The sequence below is a fragment of the Lepus europaeus genome, chromosome X (genome assembly GCF_033115175.1).
Source record: "Lepus europaeus isolate LE1 chromosome X, mLepTim1.pri, whole genome shotgun sequence".
NCBI lineage: Eukaryota > Metazoa > Chordata > Mammalia > Lagomorpha > Leporidae > Lepus > Lepus europaeus.
The window spans coordinates 128,885,804-128,900,674 of NC_084850.1; the positions used below are offsets into that span (position 1 = coordinate 128,885,804).

General features: G+C 44.8%; 1 protein-coding gene across 11 annotated transcripts in view; it reads left to right on the top strand.

The window, feature by feature from the left end:
* Positions 1 to 268: 268 nt before the first annotated feature.
* The window catches only part of BCLAF3 (BCLAF1 and THRAP3 family member 3), an 87,180-nt gene continuing 72,577 nt past the window's right edge, over positions 269 to 14,871 (top strand). For 9 of the 11 annotated variants that reach the window (XM_062183779.1, XM_062183777.1, XM_062183781.1 and 6 more), the window contains exons 1-2: positions 269 to 380; positions 3,276 to 3,448. The gene's annotated coding sequence lies outside the window, so the exon portion shown is untranslated. The remainder of the gene's footprint in view (positions 381 to 3,275; positions 3,449 to 14,871) is intronic. The other 2 variants (XM_062183788.1, XM_062183787.1) reach the window with 2 other exon arrangements.

Consider the following 14,871-nt stretch of genomic DNA (forward strand, 5'->3'; position numbering starts at 1 on the left):
AATCCCTCAATGTGCAAGGCGCAGGGCGTTCCCTCTTTCTCAGAGGGCGGTGGCAGAGGGCGCAGGCGCTCTGGACAGGAAGGCCGAGGTGGAAACGGCCGGTAGAGGGCGCAGGCGCCCTGGACGGGGCACCTTCACGTGCGGAGGGAGAGAACGGTCGTCCGCGAGGCAGCCGGCTCCGCGCGAGGCCGAAGACAGTGGGCGGGCCCAGGGAGGGGGCGGGGCGAGGCGGTTCCGGAAGGAAGTAGTTCCGGGTCTCGCGGCCTCGCTGAGGTAACCATGGTGCCGTGGCCGCCTGAAGCGGCCGCCGTGTGAGGGGCGAGGCCTGAGGGGCCGGGCGGCGGCAGTGCCTGAGGCGGCTTTGGTGACTTCCTTGCCCGGTGAGCGGTCCTGGGGAGCGGGCGGGGCAAAGAAGGCTCCGATCCGCGGGGAGGGCGTGTCCGCTGCCCACGAGGGGCGGTTCTGGGGTGGCGGCTGGGGCCGCTGAGAGGATGCGGCGGTCCGAAAAGGGTTTCCAGAGGACTTTCCTGCGTCCCTCAGGGAGTTCGGCCGGCGCCTTCCCTGAGCGGTGGCAGCCTCACTCGGGCTCCCTTGCATCCCTTGGGCCCCTCGACCTATCCCTCCTGGGTGCCGCGACCCAGGCGCCTACAGCCGCCACCTCGCTCCTCCCCCGCCGTTGGGCAGGCTACCGTCTCCGCGCTCCGGAGCCCTGTCGTGGGGGCGAGAGGGGAGGCTGTGTCGGAAGACGGTGTCCCCGTTCCCTGGGCAGCCCCTGACGCGTCGCCTGCGGGACCGAAGCCTGGAGCCCCGGCTTTGTCCTCGTCGTGAGGCGCTCCTGGCGCGCCGCGGCATCTGCCCCTGATAACGAGCCGCGAGGGCTGCTCTTTCTCTTGTATTACCAAGTCAGTCTGGTGCTTTTAGGAACGAGGATGCAAACTGGCGCAGCTTTTGCGCTTCTCTAGGGTTTATTAGGAAAGTGGGCCAGGCAGCACTGCCCTGTCGATAGGACGGGCGGGAGAGAGACGGCAAAGAAACTTACTCCAAATATTTCCTCCCGAGGTGTTTTTCGGCTCGTCTCTTAGGTGATTGCCTTTCTTTTCTGGAACAAACTACAAAACACGGGTAGAAATCTGAAAGATCTCTTGGGCTTCCGGCCAGGGAACCTTTTTAGCATTTTTTAAATAGGAACGGATTCCCAAGGAAAGACTGGAATTTGAAAGAAAATTTTTTAAAATTTTCTCCTTTTCTTTTCTTTTCTTTTCTTTTCTTTCTGTCTTTCTCTTTTCCTAATGAGTGTTTTATTTTTCAGTGGTGTTTTCATAGTAAAGCTTCATTTTTAATGGTACTTTAAAAAACAGCTACTAAAAATTTCCTCTGAAATCTCTGCTGTTACACAAGCTTTAAAACATCTTATTAGAAAAACTTGGGGGGCCGGCACTGTGGCACAGTGGATTAACGCCCTGGCCTGAAGCGTCAGCATCCCATATGGGCGCCGGTTCTAGTCCCTGATGCTTCTCTTCTGATCCAGCTCTCTGCTATGGCCTGGGAAAGCAGCAGAAGATGGCCCAAGTCCTTGGGCCCCTGCACCCATGTGGGAGACCCGGTGGAAGCTCCTGGCTCCTGGCTTTGGATCGGCCCAGCTCCGGCCATTGCAACCAATTGGGGGAGTGAACCAGCGGATAGAAGACCTCTCTCTCTCTTTGCCTCTCCTTCTCTCTCTGTGTAACTCTGACTTTCACATAAATAAATCTTAAAAAAAAAAAAAAAAACAACTTGGATAGGGTGCCGGCGTTGTGGTGTAGTGGGTTGAGCCACTGCCTGTGACGGGCACTGATTGGAGTCCCGGGTGCCCCACTTGCCTATCCAGCTCCCTGCTACTGCACTTGGGAAAGCAGCAGAGGGTAGACCAAGTCTCTGGTCCCCTGCAGTCTCTGCTGCAGACCAGGATGAAGCTCCTGTTTTCTGATTGGCCCAGCTCTGGCTGGTGCAGCCATTTAGGGAGTGAACCAGCGGATAGAATATTTTCTCTCTCTTTCTCTGTCTCACCCTCTCTCTCTATAAATCTGCCTTTCAAGTAAATAATTCTTGAAAAGAAAAAGGAAAATTTGTATAGGAGCACCTTAGTAAGCAGTTTATCTACAAAATTACGATGGAACCACACCATTTTACCAGACCAAGTAACTGTTGTGAATGTGGTTTCACCATTCTGAATAGCCATCATGAATGTGATTATACACTTCCAGACTTTATATGCAGAGATGATTTTGTGAATTTTCCCTAAAGTGAATTTCTTTTGTAATTACTTTTTTCTATATGACATGCCTTTATATGGCTGCAGTAACTTACCTAGTTGTTTATTCCCAGTTTTTCACTGTTTAAACACTTTGTTGGATGGATGTGAAGTCTGCATATCGCTGATAATTTCTTTGATTACTAGATGATGGAGTTGTTGGGCAGAGTGTGTACATAAAGATTTATTTTTCCTTTTTAATATGAATTGCTTGATTTCCCTCTGGAAAGGGTATGTCCTACTAATAATCCGTGAGTGTCCTTACCCACACCATAGTATGGCAAAACTTAAAGGATTTTTGTAGGAATACTTTTGGGCCATTTATGTTTTCCTCCCCAACCAATTCCAAGTATTCTTCTCTAGTGAAAACATTTTTTTTATTTGTTGGTAACAATTTAGTTTCTTGTCTTTTATTCTACCTTTACCAGTTTAGTAAAGAGATTATGAGGCAGAGGCATAATAGAACAAGAGAGTTGAAGTCAGGACCACCCTGAAATCTTGTATACCTGACTACCTTGAATAAGTCACGTCACTTTTCCGAGATACTATTTCTTAAACTGTGAACTAGGGATTGTACTGTGTTTTTCTTACTGTTCTTAGAGGGTGATTTTAGGGTCAAAGGAGACATTTATGGAAAGTACACTTAAACATACTTTGTGTTTTTGCTTGTATTGCCTGCTTACAAAAATATCAGAATACAAAAGCATCCTGAAATTCATAATTTTTTGGAATAAATTTCAGAATTCAAGAAGTGATTCTTTGGTACTCTTTGTCCCCACACTCTTTTACTTCCTAAATCTGAAATTTTATACTGCTGCCTCAGTTATAATCAGAATGACTTCAGAGTTATAAACTTAGGTGAATGAATGAATCTGGCCTAATGTCAAAAGAGCAAATACTTAAAGCACTATGTAAAGCTGAGGGGATATATATGAAGCTGCACAGTCTTTGGGCTCATGATAAACATAGTCTTTGTGCTCTACAGGCTACACACTGTCCAGGCACCTGGAAGGTATAAGAGCTGTTTTGCAAGTTTAGACGGCAATTTTAGAGGTAATACGGGATGTCAACTATTCTTGAATGTGCTAAAGCGAGTCCTATTCTGCTGACCAGGCTTCTGAGCAAGTGACTGGGCTATCTTCACAGAGTCTCCTGAAGGTAGGAGTTGCAAGGTGGGGAAGTCTTAGTGTTGGAGTTCAAGAACCTGGATTCTAGCTGGTTCCAGGTCCTCTACTTGGGACAGGTTAGTTAAGCTGAGACTTTTTTTTTAAGCTGTGAAACAAATAATTCCAGCTTCTTCAAGGGTTCGTTGTCAGGATTATATGAGAGAATTTGCACAGCATTTAGTTAACCAGAGAATTATTGGCCCTCATGTAATCATTCTTACCTACTAGAGACTTTTTATTTTTATTTCTTTTTAAAAGATTTTTTTAAAATTTATTTGAAAGGTAGAGCTACAGAGGAAAAGGAGGGGAGAGAGACAGAGAGAGATCACTATTCCATCTATTGGTTCACTCCTCAAATGGCCAGGGTTGGGCCAGGCCAAAGCCAGGAGCCTGAAGCTTCTTCCAGGTCTCCCACATGGGTGCAGGGGCCCAAGCACTTGGGCCATTTTCCACTGCTTTTCCAGGCGCATTAGTAGGGAGCTGGATCAGAAGTGGAACAGCCGGGTCTCAAACTGGCACACATATGGAATCCCAGCATCACAGGCAGAAGCTTAACATGCTACACTATAATGCTGGCCCTGAGACTTAACTTCTGCAGGAAAGAAACAGTTTCTGGGTGTGCAGATGGCCCAGCAGTCATTCGCCACTTGGGACACTCGTAATCCCATATCTGAGGGCCTTTTTGAATCCTAGCTCCTCTTTTTCCTGCTAATGGGCACCTTGGGAGGCAGCAGATGATGGTGCAAATACTTGAGTCCCTGCTATGGTGTGGGAGACTTGGCTTGAGTTCTAGGCTTCTGGCTTTAGCCTGGTGCAACCCCAGGTATTGTGGGTATTTGGGGAATGAACCAGCTGATGTAAGATCTTTTCTTTCTGTCTCTGCCTTTCAATAAAATGAAAATAAGTAAATAAAATTTTTAAAAAGCTGGGTTTCTTCCTACTCTTATTCCTAGTCCCAGCATTAACTGGCACTTAGTAATGTTTGATAAATTAACATAATGTAACCACTGATAAAAATTCTGTTTGCACCAAGGAAGAAGATAATTTGTAAGTATAGAATACTGGAAACATTGTCTACATTATTCGCAGTTAATATTAAAGAATCAAAGGAAACATTGAACAAATTGGACCTAGTCTCATCTCTACCATGACTGTCATTCTAGTTTAGATTTCTAATGCCAAATAGTCCCTCCTTAACAATAAACTTCCTCCCTTAAACCCCTAAATCAACCTGCCACACTCAGTTTCTCTCTTCTCCTTTCCAGCTAAATGTTTGAAGGAATTGTTAATAATTGGCTTTCTCAGTCTCCTGATCTTCTGTATAGTCTTTATGCCATGTGTTAACACTTTTCATTTCTTTTATTTGATCTCTGCAGCATTCTCCATTAAAGTCTCTTTTCTAGAAAGATCCTTTAGTATCTGAGATTTTGTGCTCTGGGCTTCCTTCCTTCCTCAGTTCTCTTTGCTGGCTCATCTTCCTCCAAAGGTAGCTGTTCCTGTAGACTTGATCTTGTGCTTTACTGCCTCTGGAATAATTTATAAAGGTTATCTGGTGCGTGAAGGTTTGGTAGAATTCCCTGTAAAATATGCTTTTCATGGGATATTTCCGTGATAATGTTTTCTGTTTCCTTTATGGAAATTGGTGTGTTTAAGCTTTCTAACTTTAATGGGGTAAATTTTGGTGACTTTTTTTTTTTTGCAAATTATCTCTCTCACCTGGGCTTTTAAAATTTGTTTGATAGAAGCCTATGAAGTAATATTTATGATTTTAAAATTTTTCTTCTTTTTCAGTAGTCTCCCTTCATGCTGTTTCTTATTTTGTATATTTTTGCTTTCTCTATTTTTTTTTTACTAATGAAGTTATATATTGGTTTAACTATTTTGTTAATTTTTTTCAGAACCTATACAGCTTTGAATTATTAATAGATCTGTTTTTCTATTTTCCTTAATTTTCTTCTTTTTTTAAAGATTGGTTTTATTTATTTGAGAGGCAGAGTTAGAGAGAGAGAGAGAGAGAGAGAGAGAGAGAGAGAGAGAGAGAGAGATGTCTTCCATCTGCTGGTTCACTCCCCAAATGGCCACAACGGCTAGAGCTGAGCCGATCCAAAGCCAGGAGCCAGGAGCTTCTTCCAGGTCTCCCACATGGGTGCAGGGACCAAAGCACTTGGGCTGTCTTCTCCTGCTTTCCCAGGCACATTGACAGGGAGCTGGATTGGATGTGGAGCAGCTAGCAGTCGAACCGGTGCCCATATGGGATGCCGGTTCCAGAGGCAGAGGCTTAACCTACCACACCATAGCGCCAGCCTCTTAATTCTCTTATACTTCTTATTATTTCCTTCCATGCGCTTTTTTGAAGAAAGATTTTTTTTTTGACAAGCAGAGTGGACAGTGAGAGAGAGAGACAGAGAGAAAGGTCTTCCTTTGCCATTGGCTCATCCTCCAATGGCCGCCGCGGCCAGCGTACCACGCTGATCCGAAGGCAGGAGCCAGGTGCTTCTCCTGGTCTCCCATGGGGTGCAGGGCCCAAGCACTTGGGCCATCCTCAACTGCACTCCCGGGCCACAGCAGAGAGCTGGACTGGAAGAGGGGCAACCGGGACAGAACCGGTGCCCCGACCGGGACTAGAACCCAGAGTGCCGGCGCTGCAGGAGGAGGATTAGCCTATTGAGCTGCGGCACTGGCCTCAAAGATTTTTTTAAGGAAAAAGTACTTAGGCCATCATCCACTGCCTTCCCAGGCTCATTAGTGGAATCTGGATCATAAGTGGAGCAGCACCCTTGTGTCAAACACACACTCCAATATGGGTTGGCAGCAATTGCATGCTGTGGCTTAACCTTCTGCACCACACACCAGTCTTCATGTGCTTTCTTTTTATTTGCTTTCCCATTTTTAAAGTTTGTTTTGATCTTTAATTCTTACCAATAAATATTTCATGCAATGCATTTTCTTCTGATCATTTCTTTAAATATATTCCATAAAATTATATATGTAATATTGTTACTGTCATTATTTCTTTTAAAATATATAATTTCAGTTATAGAATACTCAGGAGTTATTTAATAGAAGGCTTTTAAATTTCTAGGTAGGAGGGCCTTTGTTATTTTAGATTTTAGTTTTATTACATTGTAGTCAGATAATTGTAATGTTTGCACTTTATAGAAGTTACTGATTTTTCCTTTTTACCTAATATGTGGTTATTTTTAGTGAATGTGGCATGGATACTTGCAAATAAAGTAGATTCTGTAGTATCAGGGAGTAGGATTTGATAACTATCCGTAAGATTTACTCTACTTATGTTTTTTAGATCTTTCTCCTCATTTTTGCTTCACTTAAAATGTCTTTTGGGGCTGGCACTGTGGCATAGCGAGTAAAACTGCCACCTGCGATGCCTGCATCCCATATAGGTACCAATTTGAATCCTGGCTGCTCCACTTCAAATCCTGCTCTCTGCTATGGCCTGGGAAAGCAATAGAAGGTGGCCTAAGTCCTTGGGCCCCTGCACTTGCATGGGAGATCAGGAAGAAGCTCCTGGCTTTGGATCGCACAGCTCTGGCCATTGAGGCCAACTGAGGAGTGAACCAATGGATGGAAGACCTCTCTCTCTCTCTACCCCTCCTTCTCTCTCTGTACCTCTACTCTCAAATAAATAAATATCTTTTTTTAAAAAGTCACATTCCACAATAAAAGTATAACACATACAAATATATACAGTCATATTCATATAAACATAACGAACATCTCTATGAAATAAAACAATAAGAAACAAAAGAAGACATATGTACATACATGCTAATAGTAGAGGACATACTACCCTCAGTTAGGTGGAGTGGGCATTTGGTCTAGTGGTTAAGGCACTGTGTTAGATGCCCGTGTCTTACATGTGAGTGCCTGGGCTGAGTTCCAAACTCCTGATCCCAGCTTCCTACTAATGCACAAACTGGGAAGCAGTGGTGAAGTCTTAGGTCATTTGGTCTCTGCCATCTTTATAGGAGACTTGGGTTGAATTCATGGATCCAGGCCTTGGCCTGGCCCAGTTGCAGCCTTCGTGTACATTTGGGGAATAAACCAGCAGACAGTAACACTCTTTCTCTTCCTTTGCCTCTCAGATAATCTTTTTAGACATTTTAGGAGCCAGTGTTGTGGCGTAGCAGGTAAAGCTGCTTGTGACACTGGCATCCTGTTTGGGTGCCAGTTTAAGTCCTGGTTGCTCCACTTCAGGGGCTAATGCACCTGGGAAATCAGCAGAAGATAGCCTAAGAGTTTGGGTCCCTGCACCCATGTGGGAGACCTGGAAGAAGCTCGTGGCTCCTTGCTTCAGCCTGGCCTAGCCCCAGCCATTGTAGCCACTTGGGAAGTGAACCAGCAGATGAAAGACCACACTCTCTCTCATCCTCTCTCTCTGTACTTCTGCCTTTCAAATAAATAATAAAAAATAAAAGACAATTTAAAAAATTATTTATTTGAAACTCAAGAGTTACACAGAGAAGAAGAGGCACAGAGAGAGAGAGAGGTCTTCCATCTGCTGGTTCACTCCACAGATGGCTGCAACGGCCAGAGCTGTGCCCGTCTGAACCCAGGAGCCAGGAACTTCTTCCGGGTCTCCCATGCGGGTGCAGGAGCCCAAGGACTTGGGCCATCTTGTACTGCTTTCCCAGGCCATAGCAGAGAGCTTGATCAGAAGTGGAGCAGCCGGGACACAAAACGGCACCCAAATGGGATGCCAGCACTGCAGGCGGTGGCCTCACCCGCTACGCCACAGCGCCGGTCCCCTGGAATGTGACTTTTAGAATTATAAAATATTTTTCTATCTTTGGGACTTGAATTCTGCTTTGCTTGATGCCAGTATTGCCAGCCTCTACTTTTTGTTTTTAAAGATTTTTTATTATTTATTTGAAAGACAGAGTTAGATCTTCCATCCGTTGGTTCACTCCTCAAATGAGTTCACTCCCTACTTTAATTTTCCTTTTTACTCATATACTTTGTCCATGCTTTTGTTTATGTATTTATAAAACTAATGGATTATTTGAAAGAGAGAGAGAGAGAAAGAGACTGACAGGGTTGGCTTTGTGACACAGCACGTTAAGCCACAACCTATAACACCGGCATCCCATATGGGTGCTGATTCCAGTTCTGGCTGTTCCACTTCCATCCAGCTCCCTGCTAATGCACCTGGGAAAGTAGCAGAAGATGGTTCAAGTACTTGGACCCCTGCCACCCACATGGGAGACCTGAATGAATTTCCAGGCTTCAGGTTTCAGCCTCTCCCAGACCCAGCAGTTGCAACCATTTGGAGAGTGAACCAGTGGATGGAAGATCAGTTCATTTCTCTCTCTCTCTCTCTCTCTCTCTCTCTGTCTCTCTCTCTCTCTTTCTCACTCTCTCTCACTCTGTATTTCAAATAAGATAGTAAGTCTTAAAAAAAATTATCTAGGCCGGCACCGCGGCTCAATAGGCTAATCCTCCACCTGCAGCGCCGGCACCCTGGGTTCTAGTCCCGGTCGGGGCGCCGGATTCTGTCCCGTTCGCTCCTCTTCCAGTCCAGCTTTCTGCTGTGGCCCAGGAATGCAGTGGAGGATGGCCCAAGTGCTTGGGCCCTGCACCCCATGGGAGACCAAGAGAAGCACCTGGCTCCTGCCTTCGGATCAGCGCGGTGCACCGGCCGCAGCGGCCATTGTGGGGTGAACCAACGGCAAAGGAAGACTTTCTCTCTGTCTCTCTCTCTCACTGTCCACTCTGCCTGTCAAAAAAAGAAAAGATCTATCCTCTCATTTACATTCAACATCTGGAACTGAGCCAGGCAGAAGTCGGGGGCCAGAAATTCAATTAGTGTCTCCCACAAGGGTGGCAGGGACTCACCCACTACTTGAGCCATCACCTGCTATTCCCATGGTGCACATTAGCAGGAAGCTGGAATTGGGAGTGGAGCCAAGACTTAAACTCAGTCCAGTATGGGATGCGAGTGTCCCAAGTACCAGCATCTTAACTACTAAGGCAAATGCCCCCCCATTCTTTTATTTATTTTTTTTAATTTTTGACAGGCAGAGTGGACAGTGAGAGAAAGAGACAGAGAGAAAGGTCTTCTTTTGCCGTTGGTTCACCCTCAAATGGCTGCCGTGGCCGGCGCACTGCAGCCGGCGCACCGCACTGATCCGAAGCTAGGAGCCAGGTGCTTCTCCTGGTCTCCCATGCGGGTGCAGGGCCCAAGGACTTGGGCCATCCTCCACTGTACTGCCGGGCCACAGCAGAGAGCTGGCCTGGAAGAGGGGCAATCGGGACAGAATCCGACACCCCGACCAGGACTAGAACCCAGGGTGCTGGCGCCGCAGGCGGAGGATTAGCCTATTGAGCCACGGCGCCGGCCCACCATTCTTTTATTTTTAACATTTCAGAAGCACTTTGCTTTAGATGTATCCTTTGTAAAACTCCTTGAGTTTGGTTTTATTTACCAAATTGAAAATTTTATTTTTTTTAAAGATTTATTTATTTGAGAGGCAAAGTTACAGGGAGGCAGAGGCAGAGAGAGAAAGGTTTTCCGTCTGCTGGTTCACTCCCCAAATGGCCACAAGGGCCGGATCTGCGCTGATCTGAAGCCAGGAACCAGGAACTTCTTCCAGGTCTCCCACATGGCTTCAGGCTCCAAGGACTTAGGCCATCTTACACTGCTTTCTCATGCTGTAGTAGAGAGCTGGATTGGAAATGGAGGAACCAAGACTCAAACCGGTGCCCATATGGGATGCTGGCACCACAGGCAGCAGCCTTACCCACTATGCCACATTACTGGCCCCTTTTTTTCCAGTTTTTTTTAAAGATTTATTTACATATTTGAAAGGCAGAGTTAGAGAGGGAAAGAGAAACAGAGGGAGATCTTCCATCTGCTGGTTCGCTCCCCATATGACCACATGGCTAACCAGGACTTAACATCTATGTCACAATGTCAGGCCTGAAAATTTTAATTTTAGTAAATTAAGCAAATTAATTCTTTGTCAGGACTGAAATATTTGGTTTCAACTGTAGTTATATGTGTTTTCTTTTTAAAAAAATTATATATTTATTTGAAATTCAGAGTTACAGAAAAGGAGAGGCAGAGAGAGAGAGTTCTTCCATCCATTGGTTTACTCCCCAAATGGCCATAAAGGCCAGAGCTTGGCCAGGCTGAAGCCAGGAGCTAGGAGCTTCTTCTGGGTCTCTCACCTGGGTGCAGGGGCCTAAGGATTTGGGCCGTCTTCCACTGCTTTCCCAGGTGCATTAGCAGGGAGCTGGATCAGAAGTGGAGCAGCTGGGACTTGAACCAGTGCACAATACGGTATGCTGCTGCTGCAGGTGGCAGCTTTACCCACTATACCATGGCACCCGTGTGTTTTCATATATTAGCACTCTATAAGAGTGTATATTTTGGGGCCGGCGCTGTGGCATAACTGGTAAAGACGCCGCCTGCATTGCCAGCACCCCATGTGGGCACTTGTTCAAGTCCTGACTGCTCCACTTCTGATCTAGCTCTCTGCTATGATCTGGGAAAACAGTGGAGGATGGCCCAAGTCCTTGGACCCCTGCATTCGCATGGGAAGACCCTGAGGAAGCTCCTGGCTCCCGGCTTCGGATCGGCGCAGCTCCGGCCGTTTCGGCCAATTGGGGCGTGAAGCAGCAGATGGAGGACCTCTCTTCTCTCTTTTTCTCTCTGCTTCTCCTCTCTCAGTGTAGCTTTCTCTTTGACTTTTTCTTAAAAGATTTATTTTATTTATTTTAAAGTCAGAGTTACACAGAGAGAGAAGGAGAGGCAGAGATAAATAAATAAATCTTTTTTTTTAAAGTGCATATTTTGTTATTTTATTTAAAGAATTGAATGGTGTGTGACTATTTAGGGAAGTATGTGTTTTTGTTCTAATGGTTTACTTTTGTAGAAAGAATAGTTCATACTTGATCTCCCCAGGTCTGGCTTGCATTTGTTTGTATCTACAGATTGCCCTCTTGTTCTGAGCGCTCTGACTTGGTGCAGTTCTTTTCTGGGAGTGTTGATTCTTTGTTGCCTTGGTGCAGTTCTTTTCTGGGAATGTTGATTCTTTGTTGCAAAGGCTTTCCTGGGGGAATTTTTATTTATGTTTATAAATGCTGAACTCACATTTAGTGTGGGATCTCTAGCAGTTGATCTTTGTTGTTGTTGCAGCTTTATTGAGGTAGAATTAACATACTACAGAATTCACCCATGTAAAGTATGTGATGCAATGGGTTTTAGTATATTCATAGAGTTATGCAACCATTACCACAATCTGGTTTAAGAACATTTTCTTTGCCCCCAAAAGAAATTGTATGCCTATTAGCCATCTCTCCCCACCTCTTCCTGCCTTTCTCCCTGGTGCCAGTGCACTGTTGCTGTTGAACTTGCCCATTCTTAATATTTCACAAAAGCAAGGTTATACAGTATATAGACTTTTGCAACTGGCTTCTTTGATTTAGCATAATGTTTTCAAGGTTTATCTGTGTTGTAGCATGTGTCAGTACTTCATTCTTTTTTATAGTTGAATGGTATTCCATTGTGTGGGTCTATATTTTGTTGATTCTTTCATCAGTGTATACTTGTTTCTACCTTTTGGCTATTATGAATAATGACCCTATGAACATTTATATACAAATTTTTGTATACATTTATGTTTTCATTTCTCTCAAGTATATACCTAGGAATGAAATAGTTGAATCATGTGTTTAACTTTTGGAAGAATTACCAAACTATTCCCACCAGCAATATATGACTGTTCCAATATCTTCTTAAAACACCTGTTATTGTTTTTTTTATTATAATTGTCTTTATTAGTATGAAGTCACATCCATTGTGGTTTTGAGTTTCATTTTCCTAGTTATTAGTAATGTTAAATACTTGTTGGTACATCTTTTGTATATTGCCTTTTTTTTTTAGAAATGTTTTTCATCTCTTTTGCCCTTTTTTAAAAAAATATTTTATTTATTTATTTATTTGAGAGAGAGAGTTACAGAGAGAGGGCTAGAGAGAGAAAGGTCTTCCATTCACTGGTTCACTCCCCAAATGGCCACAACAGCTGGAGCTGCACCTATCTGAAGTCAGGAGCCAGGAGCTTCTTTGAGATCTCTCACATGGGTGCAGGGTCCCAAGCACTTGGGCCATCTTCTGCTTTCCCAGACCATAACAGAGAGCTGGATCAGAAGAGGAACAGCCAAGACATGAACTGGTGCCCATAAGGGATGCCAGTGTCACAGGTAGAGGCTTAGCCCACTATGCCACAGTACCAGCCCCTCTTTCACCCCTTTAAGAAATTTAGTTCCTACATGAAGGATCTCACTGGGTGAGACCCCAGTGGAAAGAAGTGGTCATCAAAGAAGGAGGTACTTTTCTCTGAAGGGAGGAGAGAACTTCCACTTTACTTATGGCCTTTTCTAAATACTGACTGAGTTTGTGGATTCAGAAGGCTTCCATAGCCTAGGCAGCTCATGTCAAGAGCCATGGTTGATCACTGACATCATACATAAGAGTGTTAATTATTAAATAAAAAGAGTTACTATGCACTAACTTCCCATGCAGGACCTCTGTGCTCAAAGAGTTGTATTTTTTTTTTAAAGATTATTTATTTATTTGAAAGTCAGAATTACACAGAGAGAGGAGAGGCAGAGAGAGAAAGGTCTTCCATCTGCTGGTTCACTCCCCAGTTGGCCGCAACGGCCAGAGCTATGCCGATCCGAAGCCAGGAGCCAGGTGCCTCTTCCAGGTCTCCCACGCGGGTGCAGGGACCCACGGACTTGGGCCATCTTCTATTGCTTTCCCAGCCATAGCAGAGAGCTGGATGGGAAGTGGAGCAGCCAGGACTAGAATCGGCACCCATATGGGATGCCGGTGCTTCAGGCCAGGGCTTTAACCCGCTGCGCCACAGCGCCAGCCCCAAAGAGTTGTATTATAACTATGTCTAAGTGCTCCCAAAAGAAGTATCATTCTTGGGTGCTTCATTAAAATTAATTTTCTTTAAAAAAAAAAACCTGAAATTAGCTTCAAGATGCAATGACTTTGAACAGCCTTATCTTGTCTGTTGAGGAACAGTTTTGTTTTGTTTTATATTGTTTTTTTACTGTGCAAATTGTTGAACTCTTAGTATAGAGTTGGTCTTCTGTGTATAAAGTTAATCAAAAATGGATCTTTGTGGAGAATGGGACTGGGAATGGGAGAGGGAGAGGAAGGAGGAGGAGATGTGGGAGAGTGGGTGTGAGGGCGGATATGGTGGGAAGAATCACTGTATTCCTAAAGTTGTATTTATGAAATGCATGAAGTCTGTATTCCTTAAGTAAATGGTTTCTTTGGGGGGAAAATAAATAAATAAGTTAATTAATTTAGCTATTGGGGCTGGTGCTATGGCTTATTGGGTAAAGCCGCCACCTACAGTACTGGTAATCCATGTGGGCAGTGGTTCAAGTCCCAGCTGCTCCACTTCCAAATCCAACTCCTTGCTAATGTACCTGGCAAAGAGCAGAAGATGGCCCAAGTGCTTGGGCTCCTGCATCTACATGGGAGACCCAGAGAAGGCTCCTAACTCCAGATAAGCCCAGCTCCAGACATTACAGCTGTTTGGGGAGTGGACCAGTGAATGAGCCACCTCTCTCTTTCTCTCTCTATAACTTTGCCTTTCAAATAAATAAATAAATCTTTTAAAAATGTGGTTACTTATCCTTTCATTATTGAGTTTTAAGAGTTTTTATATTTTCTATGTATAATCTTTTTTTTAAAGATTTCTTTTATTTATTTGAGAGTTACAGAGAGAGGTAGAGAGAGAGAGGGGTCTTCCATCCACTCGTTCACTCCCCAAATGGCCGTAACAGCTGGAGCTGAGCTGATCCGAAGCCAGGAGTCAGGACCTTTATCCAGTTTCCTACGTCGGTGCAGGGGCCAAGGAACTGGGCCATCTTCCACTGCTTCCCCAGGCGCATTAGCAGAGAGCTGGGTCAGAAGTGGAACAGCCGGGACTCAAACCGGCACCCATATTGGATGCCGGCACTGCAAGCCAGGGCTTTAACCTGCTGCACCACAGCGCTGCCCCCTGTACAATCTTTTACAAGATAATTGATTTGCAAAATGTTTTCTCCAATTCTCTAGATCATCTGTTCAATTTCTTCATGGCATTTTTTATAGCATAAACATTTTTAATTTTAAAAAGTATTTATTTATTTGAAAGGCAGAGTTAAAAGAGAGGTAGAGAGAGAGAATCTCTTCATCTGCTGGTTAACTCCCCAAATGGCCACACTTGCAGGGGCTGGGCCAGGCCAGGCTGAAGCCAGGAGCTTCACCCAGGTCTTCCACATGGGTGGCAGGGACCAAAGTACTTTGAGCCATTTTCCACTGCTTTCCCAGGCACATTAGCAGGGAGCTGGACCAGAAGTGGAGTGACTGGTTCTCAAACCAGAGCC